Below are 12,968 nucleotides of genomic sequence, written 5' to 3'. Positions count from 1 at the left end.
ACACCACCGGTACAACCTACGTGGAATGTAAAAGGCCAACTGGAATATATACCAGGACGAACTTGAAAAATGGCATGCTCCATACTAGCCACCCAAGGATTCGGACATGAGACCAATCTCCAGGAAGCCATTACAGCTGCTGAAAGTTACTCCAGTCATCACAGGAAACACAACACGAAATAACTATTGGTTCTACAGTAATGAAGGTAAAGAACAAAACCCCAGAGTCAACAGAAAACATCTCTAGAGAAACCGCACACTGTTAGGAAGAACTCTGCTAAGAGCAGTGATATCTGAAGCTGACTAGTTTCCAGAGAGTTAAAGGAGGCAAAATGGTTTGATTGGTGTCATTCTAAATGAGCATAGTAGTCTTGGAAAGATTCGGGGACAGGTTAAAACAACGTTAGGTTGACCACCTTGACAACGTTAGGTCGACCACCTTGACAACGTGCATGTATTTAACCACTGCAGGAGGCTGAGTGACTTGCTGTTCAGTTTACGGGAAAAGCTTCGTACCTGCTTCCTGCAATGGTCAGAAAGCAGAAAGGAAAAACAGGAGAGGTTGACGTCCATTCGAAAGAGCATAGCTACAGATGACGAATGTGACTCCTTACTAAACAAGAACTAATCTGACCCAAAAAAAGTGGCAATGACACTACAGAAGGTACTGATAACATTACATATTCAGTGATCGCACACGCAGGTTCTGTACGTTATCAATGTATCTTGGGAGCTCGGCAAGCTCCCGACCTCTTGCAAGAAAGCAGACATCATTCCGATTACTAACCCGAAAGACCCTGGCAATTAGACCAATTTCGTTAACATAATTTATTAATAAATTGCAGAACTGATGGTCTTAAAGGCTACTGTGAAAGACTGGAGACCTGTTTAAGAATTTATTTGGTTTTACTATAGTTGTAACTGGAAACTGCATAGAAACATTACTAGGAAGAGTCGACTCAGGTTCGGTTCTAGTGATTTTCCCTGATCTAGAAAAAGCATTCAAACTTGAAAGCCAACAAGAATTTTTACACACGTTATTTATAAAATGGTGACAAGGTAAAAATGCTAGCATGGATTCAAGATTCTTAATCACAGGTATGCCAGAGTAATGCTGAAAGGCCAAGTGTCAGACTACACTTGTATGAAAATGGAACTCCACAAGGAGTCATCAGTTCTATTCTTTTTAACATCCATATAGAAAACCTGGTTTCCATGACAATGGCAAGAGTTAAATTGCTAAACTATGCCGATGATATAGTAGTTGTCGTCACAGGTCTTTCACTTATCAATAAAGCACAAGTGCCGCTAGATAAAGTAACATCTGAATGCAGCATTTTGAAAAAAATAAATCTGCACAGAAATCTAAGACAATGAGACTAGGTGACTGCACTCCAGACAGGCTAAAAGACTCGAAAGCCCCTGGATTAAATCCAATGCAAAGTCTTAAAGGAACAGGCAGAACTGTGCCTACAGCTGAAACTACTTTACACAAAATCTCGAAACCAAGAGATGGTTCCCCTAGATTAGAAATAGGCAAATGTCACCCCTATTTTCAAAAATGCAGAAAGAGCTCGGTATAAAACCTACCAACCAATCATCGTGATATCTCATATCTGCAAGCTCATGGAGAGAATCCTCAGGGAGGGAATCATTCACCATCTTTCAGTGTACAAGCTTGTACAATCGGCACAACATGGATTGTTACACACATTCTGGCAAACAAACTTGCTCACATTTTTTGGAAACGGTAACCAGCTACTCAAAGGCCTTCCAGTAAATGTAGTATACATGGATTTTGCTAAAGATTTTGATAAGGAACCACACGAGACTGGCAAGAAAATTACAGGTCCATAGAATAAATAATAAAATATTAGAATGGATAAAACAATGGTTGAAGGAAAGAAAACAATGGGTTTTTCCAAATGTGCTAAATGGAGGAAACTAAATGGAGAAATGATTTGAAGTGGGATACCACAAGGGTCCTTTTTGGGACCTACCCTATTTGTCTTATATATCAATGACGGATGAGAATATTACAAACCACATCATGAAATTTGCAGACGATGCAAAGATTTATGGTAAAGTGGGAAATGATGATATTGAAGCCTAACAGAGTAACATTAACTCCACAAATGGCCAGAAGACTGGCAAATGCTCTTTAATATCGACAAATGTAAGACCATGCATCTCGGACAATAACCCATGCTACGATAACCAAATGAATAGCATTACATTACAGCATATTGATGAAAAGAACTACCTTGTAGTCAAAATCCACCACGCATTATAAGTTGCACAACAGGTGTGCAGTAGTCAGAAAAGCTAACGAAATTTTTGGGATTATCAAGCGAAATTGACTAAGGATAACAATGTAATGGTTCAACTGTAAATCTCTTGTGCGGCCCCATTTGGATTACTGTATGCAAGCATGGAGACCTCATTTTCAGAGGGACATAGCTGCTCTGGAGTAGGTGCAACTTTGAGCAACAGAAGTCATTCCCAACCCGCCCTCTTAAAATTACGTAGATTTTCGCACGTTTGCCCGTATGGCCAAAAAAGGACGGAATTTGAAATGAAATTTAACGGAAGTGATGTACTGTACCGTTTTCCGTCGTCCTGCTTACACGGTTAGGGGAGGAAACTTTCAATTAACGGTTTTCATGACGTTTTGAAACCTTAGATCTTCCTGCCCTCCTAACCTACCAGAGGACCCTTAACTTGCTGCCTTGGTTAACAAAATTTAAAAAAAAAATCAAAATTTTTTCATTTTCAAATTACGTCCATTTTCGCCGATACGGGCAAACGGTCAAATTCAGACGTAATTTGTAAGAGGACAGGTTGCGCCAATCATCTCTCATATCAGGAACGTTTGAAGGCCACAGGGTTAACAACACGGCAAATCAAGCATGACAGAGCATATCTCATTGAAACTATAAAAATTACTGAAAAAGTTGGAGGATGTTGGTCAGGATATTTTCTTCAGACAGTCCTATGTATCACAAACAAGGAGCAACGGTTTTAAGCTCAAGCACAATGTAGGATTGAGAAAAGGTGCTGCTTTGTCACCCACAGTTCACATTAACCCATGGAAAAGCCTCGTCGCCGAAGCCGTAACTGCCAAAACTGTTTTAAAATATATGTGGAAAAGATCATAAAGGTAAATGGCAGGGCGTTTCGAGAAGCCGCCGGCTTCCTGTCCTGTGAGTCCACTAGGATTAGTGGCCCTCTGGTAAATCAGGCACCTTGTTAATTCAAAACATTAACCTACAGTGGATTACTCGATGCCAATATCTTGGAGTATGGATTGATTCTAAAATGACATTCAAACGGGAAATTAAATATCTGAGAGGCAAAATTGCAAGTGAATATAATAGGAGCAATCACGTTCCATTCTAGGAGCGGGACAGTCATAATGTTTTACCAGATTTACTTTCTCTCCTGGCTAGTGACCATATGTTGGTTATTCAAAACGAAGCAATGCGAGACAACAAGGGTTCCCAGATGGACGAAAATATTAAGGCTAAGACTTAATAAATATTAAGTTTTAAGACTTAATATAATATATATTTAATATGTCAACTGGGTGCAAAGTCAAGTAGGAATAAAAAGAAATGCCATTGGAGACGAAGCTGCAAAACTTGCAACCAAGAAAAAAATTAAACATTTACATTCCAGAATCTAGAATGTATTAGGCAAATAATTTAGAGATAAAGGAATGCAGAAGATTTGGTAACCACAACACCCCAGCTGCAATATCAGGATCTGTGGGATGGTACAAGAATTTACCCAACAACGAATCACTTATTTTGAAGAAAGGTATCAATAGGAAAACGGGTAATACACCAGGCTTCGATTACTTAAATATAAGGACATGGTTTAGCCAAAGATGACTTGAGCAGCACAAGCAGGCCAGAGGGGGAACGATACTTAAATCCACCCGACAAACGTGCTAGGTGACGAAAGGAATGTTTTAGTTTGTGAGTAAAGTGCGAGTTTCACGACTGTTACAAATTTAGCTTCACGGAATTCGCAAGGGAAAGTATTGGCCTAGTATTTCCCATATTTGGACCCCTGTGACAGTTATATGGAAGTAGGTTTCCGCTTAGAGCGGTGACACTTTCATACCCAAGATGCAACGAGATAAGTGATTGGCCACAGCCCCACACCTTCCTCTATTCTATAGGTGTCCCGAGATTGTCACGGACGAACCACGCAACGAGACAGCTCATAGGCTCTGTCACGGTTACCTCAGACCTGGACGAAGAAGGATGTATGATTGAGTGCTTAAAGATTTTTGCAGAATTCCCTTTTTGTGCTGTAGTTAGGCTTCAAAGAGGAAACAATAGACCTCTACATTACTTGAGTAGCCGATGACCTTTTGAAGAGGTATATATGATGAGAGGCTGTACAGGTAAGACTAATGGAGGGCCTAGTGAGGGTTGCCTCAAAGCCTAATGAAGTGACCAAGGACTTCAGCCTCAAGTCAAAGAGTAAATGAGGATAGTGTAGGGTTACCCTGCAGGTCTTCAAGGCAGTCCCGACGAAGTGAGGGAGTCGGTAAGTTGGTGACTAGTGACATTTGCGCAGGAAGTGCCAGTGGGAAATGGCCATTCAAGAGTTAGAGGTAAAAAGAGTTAAAAGGTAAATGTATAATGAAACTTGTAAAGTGCAATGACAGGAAACTTTACTCACTGATGCGGGAGGGCATTCATTAATGTAAGTTCTGTCGAGCCGAGAAACTATTGGTTAGCAGACAGGGGTTAAATATTGGCCAACAAGTAGACTGGTTGTGTAGCTCTCGGCGCTAGTGTAGTTTATTAGTGTATGAGTAGCCACTTTCCAACAGCTACAGGGGGGTGGGGGGGGGGGAAGTTGGCTAGTAGAGAGACAAGCATTTTCAACAGCCTACCTCTAAAAGTGGGTTCGGGAAGGTCCCCGGGAACGCGACCTGTGACACCTACGAGGAAGCCCAGTAGTAGAGAGCTCAACTGTGAAGCCAATGAATACCCACTGAGGCTAACAGAAATTGTTGTGGTTTGAAGTGTGCACCCAACACCGGAGAACTGGTGAGGGAGTGACGTCATCGGAGACAGCAGCTGAAGCAGTGCAGAGACGCGGGCCAGGAGAAGCTCTTCGCCTCGGATCACAACTGGTGGTTGATCAGGTATCCTTTGGAGGTGCTTATCAAGTTCTCTTGAACATTGCGAGGGGTCGGCTAGTTATGCCCCTTATGCGTAGTGGAAGCAGGTTGAAGTGTCTCGGGCCTCTGATGTTGAGAGTTGTCAGAGTACCTATTGCACCTCTGCTTCTCAACTGGGGTATTCTGTGCAGTCTGCCATGCCCTCTGGTCTCATGTGGTTTTATTTCTGTGTGCAGGTTTGGGATCAGCCCGCTAATATTTTCGTCGTATAAATTATTGCGAGATGTTGATAGTTAAGTGACAAACTGGAACAGCAGGTGAGGATTAGTTACAAAATGAATAGTGATGTTGGTGTGGCCATCGATACAGCCACACGTGCAGGTGCTTCATTTACCACTGGAACCCCACATACCAGTTCTAGTGAAGCCCGGGGTACTGACATCACTGCACCATTTAAGTTTTGTTTACTAGACCACCAGGCTTAACTGTCCCAGCACCAACCACCACTGCGATTTATTCAGTTAATATTATGCGATATTTACTGAAATATTTGGCATATGAAACAAAATTGTATGCATGACAAGGCCTGTCCACTGCTCCTAACCAAGCAAAGAATGAGTGGGGAAAAAGTGAATGTAAAAGAGCTTGCCAGATATTTGCGACTGACAGTTGATGGCAATTGTGAAGGTGCCAATAATGTCAATGTTCTGGCAACCTGGTAAAATGTTGCATGTAGCTTCTTTCAGTTTTTGTATGACTTCAAAGTGATATGCAACAATTGCCAACCATTTTCATACAACAATAATGCTATTCTCGAAGACAATACACACTCATTCCATTACTGTTCTAACTTCAATATCTAAGAAATTCAAAACCTATATTGCTCGGAAACATCTGTCTGGATGAAGGAACAATGACATTGTGGAACCATCTATCTTCTAAAGATTTTAATCCAAATAAACCTACTAAGTTTGGAGTAAGGCTGTACATACTAGCTGAATCAAAGACTGGTTACATCTTTAATTTTGAAGTATATGCAGGAATTGGGAAGACAACAATTCAAAGGGTTATGAGTTTGCTCCACTGAAGAGCAAAGGTTACCAGTTAAATATGGATAACTGCTATAACTCGTTTCAACTTGGGGATCAGATGCTAACAAAGGTGTATACACATGAGGTACTCTCAGATTACAGAGTAATGCACACAGAGATCTTCAGCTAGAAACAGAGGAAACATAGTATTAATGAGAAAATCCATTGAAGCCGTGATGAGGGTTCGAACCTGGGCATGTGTGTAGGAACACCCACCACATAGGTTCGAACCCTCATCACAGCTCCTACAGATTTATCCATTGATGCAGTCACGTTTGTGTAACAACTGTATATAGAATATTATGTTGAGGGTCCTTAAAACTGGTACGTTAATGAAGACCTTCAAGGTCAAGAAAAGCTAAGATCTTGTGGGATTTTCTGATCTTAAGAACAATGAATTCGTTGCTAGATTTGAGACTGGTTGGGAGGCATTGAGATATTATTTGGTTCATTATCTGCAAGTATATAAGTTGTCTTGGGGATCTGCAAAATTATAGGCCTAAGGTGTTAGCCAGGTTTGTGGGTCTTCACATTACCATTGCCAAAAAAGTAACGTTATTCAAAATACCGTTACTTTGTAATTTTAAGCCTTCAATCACTGGATTTACTGCATCTGTGATGGTTTTCCACAAGATTTTAAAGATTCTCTGTTTAAGCTGTCCTCGGACCAAGTCCGTTCCATCCAGTGGTCGACCCCAAAGATGTATTCATCAATTTTAACATGCTGTTCATTCAAAATTGGGATTTTCTCTAATAACAATTAATTTCGTTATATATATTAGCAAACTGTGCATATTTAGTCATTGGTTAGGTTTAGGTTCTGTGGGCGATTATATGTACTACTTGGGTGAAACATTTGTTTGCCCGAAACGCTTTGGGTAATATTGGCTTCATAGCTTGTGTAACTCCTGTTGCTACCATTTGTACATTACTACTTTGTTCTTTGAACACACTTTTAAATAAAATTGATTGTATTGCATCTGCCGCGTTGTGGTTAGAACAAGAATCATCAGTGAAGCACTTGTTAGTAGTGCTAAAATGCCATCAGGTGAATCATGTAATAAGTGTTTTTCATTCATAAACGGGGTTTGGCGGGTGCATGGAATGGACTTTGCCTTTTGTTAATGAGGACGAGCCGCTTTTGCAGGCGATGAGTCACAATAACGTGGTTAAAGTATGTTGACCAGACCACACTCTAGAAGGTGAAGGGACGACGACGTGACGGTCCGTCCTGGACCATTCTCAAGTCGATTGTGATGAGGAAGATTGATTGACTGATTGATAAAGATTAAGCCACCCAAGAGGTGGCACGGGCATGAATAGCCCATAAGTGGTACAATTTTTTTTCAGTAATTCTTTTCAATATTCTGAGTTTGCATTTAACCATCAAGCTGTTATCGCGGGGAAGGATACTGCTTCACAGTCTTTATGAGGGTGTCCAGCTGCTGGACACCTTTGTTGACCAGGAGAGTGGCTGTGTTGATGGCTTCAGGGTGGCCACTTCAAATTCAGGCACCCTTAAAGCTCTTCTAAGGTCGTTGGTTGCTTCACATTCCAGAAGATAGTGAAGTAATGGCTTTTCTGTGACAGTTTGGCTGAAGATGCACTCTGTCGGGGTTCACCAATCTCCCAGTTGCATCTGTAACCTAGACGTAGTCTATATAACCTAACTGCTATTTCCCTGTGGATTCCTTTTGGAATATTTAACCTTTCTAATTTGCCTGAAGATACCATGTTGCAGATGGCGAACCTTCAGCTATTCTCTGGTGCAGGTAGGCTTTGTTGAAGTGTGAGAGTTTTTTGGTGATTTTTTTCATGTTCTCTAGGCTGGGTTTTATGTATCACTGGATGACGAGTTGCCAATTTAGCAATTTCATCAGCTTTTTCATTTAATGGGATTCCAACATGGTATAGGATCCAGTTTAAGGTTATGTTGAGTCCTTTGCCTTTAGCGACTGCTCCAAGATACAAAATGGTGGTAACTATTTCCACATTATCTTTCCACTGTTTTTGTCCTAGCATTTGAAGTGCAGCTTTTGAGTCTGTGTATGATTGCATTTTGAGTGTTTTGTGCAATCACATATGCGAATGCCTGTTGTATGGCAAACAGCTCAGTTTGGGTTGATGATACTAGTCCTCCCAGTCTCCAATATGCCTGTACGCTGGCCGTGCAAAGAGCAGCGCCAGCACTCTCATATTCTGTGTCAACCGATCCGTCTGTGAAGATGTGGGCGGCTCCTGCTACTGCTATGCTATACATTTGCTCTTCTATTATGCGCCTTAGGATTGTCGGATCATAGGCAGCCTTTTTCATTTGGGGACTTTCTATTACTATTTTGAAAGTAGGCTCTTCTCACGGTGCGGAAGGAGTGTAATTTGGGTGTGGTTGATCGTTCTCTCTATTAAGAATCGTGCTTTTTAAATGTAGTCTGTTTAGGACTATTCCTGCTCTTGCAGCCCAAGAGTTTCCATTGTTTTGGCCTAGTCCAACCACCAAGGCCTGCTGTACTGGGATTGGATCAGAAGAAATAATTATCTTACTGATAATTGTAGCTGTCCTTTCTGATATTCTTTCTTGTAGAGAGGGCAAACCCGTCTCCAGTTTAAAAGTTTCAAGCCTGGTCCACATGGGGACTCCCAGTGCGGCTCTCATAGCATTGTTTTGGGCAACTTCAAGCTTTTTCCACTGTTGGTGTGATAGATTTGTGAGTGCAGGTGCGGCATAATCGATCACTGATCTGACTGCCTGTACATAGTATGTGCGAAGGACTTGCAGATTGGCTCCTTCAGAGAGGGAGGTTAGCGACCTGAGGATTGCTGTCCGGGCCGCAGTTCGCTCTCTCAAGTAAGTGACCTCAGCATTAAAATTCATGTGTCCAGGATTATTCCTAGATACTGATAGGTGTCTACCCATTCAATTGGTTGACCCTGTACTGTGAGTTGCATGTTGGGCTTCGCTATTTTTATGGGCATAGGTTTTGACTTTGAGGGGTTGAGTTTGATCCCAATCTGTTTTGCCTCTTTACTGATGCAGTCTAAGCATTTGGGTGCAAGGCGCGCAGCATCCCTTCCTTTTATGATGATGGCAAAGTCGTCCACGTAGTTTAGCAGCCTGCAGTGATGTGGAAGTTTCAACCTCATTATTCTTTCCATTAAACAGTTGAAGAGAAGGGGGCTGAGAATATCTCCTTGTGGTGTACCATTTTCATGTCTTTTGTACTCGTAGACTGTGCCATGAAGTTATACTCTTGCTTCTCTGTTTATGAGACAGTTTTTGGTCCAGGAGAGCAGGTTGCCTCTGACCTCTTTGTCAATGAGGCAGCAGAGAATAGCTGGGGCGCTAGCCAGTTCAAAGGCTTTTTCGAGGTCCAGGAATATCAGCATCCTGGTCTGTCATTCAAGTGGGCTAACAGAGTTGTAATACATTCCACTGTGCCAACCGCTCTTCTATAGGCGTACATATCATGGTGCAGTTTAGGCATTTTCCACTCCAGTCTGTTGAGTGCCATTCTGTCAGCCGTCTTGGCTGCACAGCTTTGGAGAGAGATGGGGCTGGGATTAGCTGGATCTTTGGGTTTTGGGATCGGCACTATGTCTGCTCTATTCCATGCAGAAGGTCTAGTTTGAGAAGTCCAGGCTAAATTAATTAACCTTAGGTATGCAGCATCTCCCTCTGGGCCGAGGTTTCTAATAATTTTATAGGTTATTTTGTCGGCTCCAGGGGATGTATCCTTGAAGTTTTTCTTAGCCCGATTGAGCTCATCCAGTGTGAAGGGGGCATTCAGAGACTTCACATGCTGTAAGGATTATGTGCCACCTTTCTTCCTCTAGTCTGGTCTGTACTGCTAATACATCTGGGGCAAGTTGATTGCTGGCTGCTCTCTCTGCAAACCTGGTTGCCAGTACTTCGGCTTCCTGTTGAGGATCCTTGGGGTGTGGGGCTTTAGGCGTTTTATTCCCTTTGGCCCGGTGAATTTTCTGCCACATCTCTCCGAGAGAGGTGTGTTCATTCAGGTGTGAACACCATTCCAGCCACTTGTTCTTTTATTAGTCTGGCCTCTCGATGCACATGTTCCTTTGATTTCACAAAGTAAGGTCTTGTTGCGGTCACTTGGCTGCTTTTGTATAGCTTTCTTGTTCAGTTGAGTCTATGATTGAGTTCTTTGACACGTTTGCAATAGTACCAATGATCTTTATGGTGTCCGGTGGACTCTTTTTTTTTTTCAGTGGGATTGAGTGGTTGGCTGCACTTTGAATCGCTTTGACAAATTCTTGTTCTGCCTGATTAATGTCTTCGGGAAGATCATAGTTTCTATGCCACTCTGAAATGAGGTTTTGAAATCGGTTCCAGTTTGCTAAAACAAAGTTCCAGGCTTCAGATGGAGGCGGAGGTGGGGTGGGTAGGTCTAACTTAAGATCAATTTGGACCCTGTAGTGGTCGCTTGTGAGTAACTTTGACACTGGAATTGTTACTCCTATTGGCCCCAGTGTGCTTGCTGGATGAAATGGGAGGGCGACTGCTTTGAACATGATTCTTGTGTCCTCCATCTTTTTTTTTTTTTTTTCCTGTCCGGAGGTCTCCACACCCTTTACCATGGCCGATGGTGAAGGGCCGTGTGTCCCCTCTTCCTGAATAGGTAGACCCCACGCGGTTTTAGTGGGCATGGGAGCTGGTATTAGTTTTGGTTGGGGCTTCGGCTCTGCTGTAGGCGTGATGGGGTTCGTTTGAAGCCTTTTGAGCCTTTCAGAGCATTTAAAGTTCCAGGCGTGATGTGCCTTGGAGCAATTTGGGCACTTTGCCTGAACAGGGTGGTTTGCCTTGTGTTTATCAATGCATATTTTTGTCATGGGGCTGGCTGCAGACTCAGCACCTCACTGGGCGTTGGCAGCCATCTTTGTGATGCCCAAATCTCTGACATCTGAAGCATCTTAGGGGCTCTGGTGTGTAAGGCCTGTGTTGGAAGACGCCCCAGATTCCAAGGTCAAGTTTCTCCGGGATCCGTCCTCTTACTGTGAAAAGGACTTCTCGGGTTTCCTGTTTTGTGGTTCGTACTTGGCATCTCTCTGCTGACACCACATAGTTCAGCTTTTCGAGATGGCCAAGGGCCATATGCAAGGGATAGTAGAGGACAGTGATTTTTCGTATTTTATCCTCTGGTTTCAGTTCCTCACATTTTGTGTAATTTTTCAGAATCGTAGCGGCCGACTTGTCTTTAGGCCCCAGAATGTATTCTCCTCTGAGATTTGGTTTTGCTCTGATCTGGAGCTGGGGGTACTCTTTTTCGAGGTCCACTACAGTGGCATAGTAAGACTTTCCTTCGGTGTGCTGCACCTTGAAGATTGGCAGTGTAGATTTAGTCTGAGGAGCTGGAAGAGCTGGAGTGATTATAGGGCGATGGGTCGTCATGGAGTGGCTTGTCCTGTTTGCCTTAGTCACGTGATGCCACTCGCCGTCACTTTCAAAACTTGTATCGAGTATAGATGGTCTTTTCCTACACTGAGCAGCATTGCTGGATCGATTAAAATTCAATTAGAATTCCATGATGAAATTCAAATGATCACTTGTGGAGTGGTCTGGTGAGTGAAGGTGATGCTCTGTGCTACTGGAGACAGTCAGCGTGCAGTTGGCTCACTGGGTGAACTGTGACTGTGGTCCTCTGGGGCGGTGATGAATGTTGTTGTTGTTAAAGATTTAGCTATTCAGGACGGAGTGTCCATGTAGCATGGGCTATGGTGAGCCCGTAACGGTGATGAAGATGATGATTGATAAAGATTAAGCCACCTAAAAGGTGGCACGGGCATGAATAGCCCGTAAGTGGCGGCCCTTTTGAGCCATTACCAGTATCAAGAGCTGATACTGGAGATCTATGGAGGTGCGACTGCACCCTGCGTGACGGGAGATGTCTCCCGTGAACGGTGATGAAGTAGATGCAGGCAATAAATAGGCGAGAGAGAGGTGAGGAGCAAAGTAAGATGTAGTAGAGGGGATAGTAGTAGGAATAAGAACTGCAGACGGCCTACTGGCCCATACGAGGCAGCTCCTATTATAACCAATGAATGAGGAGGAGATAGTGATAGGAATAAGAGGAGGATATTAAAGGAACGTAAGAGAAAACAATGAACAGAAAAAAAGGGAGAAGAGAGAAAGAAAAGAAAAGAGAAAGAAAAGAGAAAGATAAATGGAAGAGTAAGCTTGTGTTTAACAAATGTGACCTTACATATATCTTGAGGTTATCTTGAGATGATTTCGGGGCTTTTTTTAGTGTCCCCGCGGCCCGGTCCTCGACCAGGCCTCCACCCCCAAGAAGCAGCCCATGACAGCTGACTAACTCCCAGGTACCTATTTACTGCTAGGTAACAGGGGCATTCAGGGTGAAAAACTTTGCCCATTTGTTTCTGCCTCGTGCGGGAATCGAACCCGCGCCACAGAATTACGAGTCCTGCGCGCTATCCACCAGGCTACGAGGCCCCCAGCTTATGTACCCCAGGTACATAAGCTTACCCTTCCATTTATCTTTTTCTCTTTCCTTTTCTTTCTCTTCTTCCTTTTTTTCTATGTTTCGGTCCAGAACGGACCGAAACATAGTCGTCCCTTCACCTTCTAGTGTGTGGTCTGGTCAACGGGCTGCTTTGCTGGGGCTCGTGTAATATTAGACTCCAATGTCTTGTAGGACAGCTCTAACTTTCTCAAAACACACAGCTGTTGAGTGTGACGCATGTAGTGCACTTGTCAG

This window comes from Procambarus clarkii, chromosome 42 (genome assembly GCF_040958095.1).
Source record: "Procambarus clarkii isolate CNS0578487 chromosome 42, FALCON_Pclarkii_2.0, whole genome shotgun sequence".
Classification (NCBI taxonomy): domain Eukaryota; kingdom Metazoa; phylum Arthropoda; class Malacostraca; order Decapoda; family Cambaridae; genus Procambarus; species Procambarus clarkii.
Note: the sequence above shows the minus strand (reverse complement) of the source record.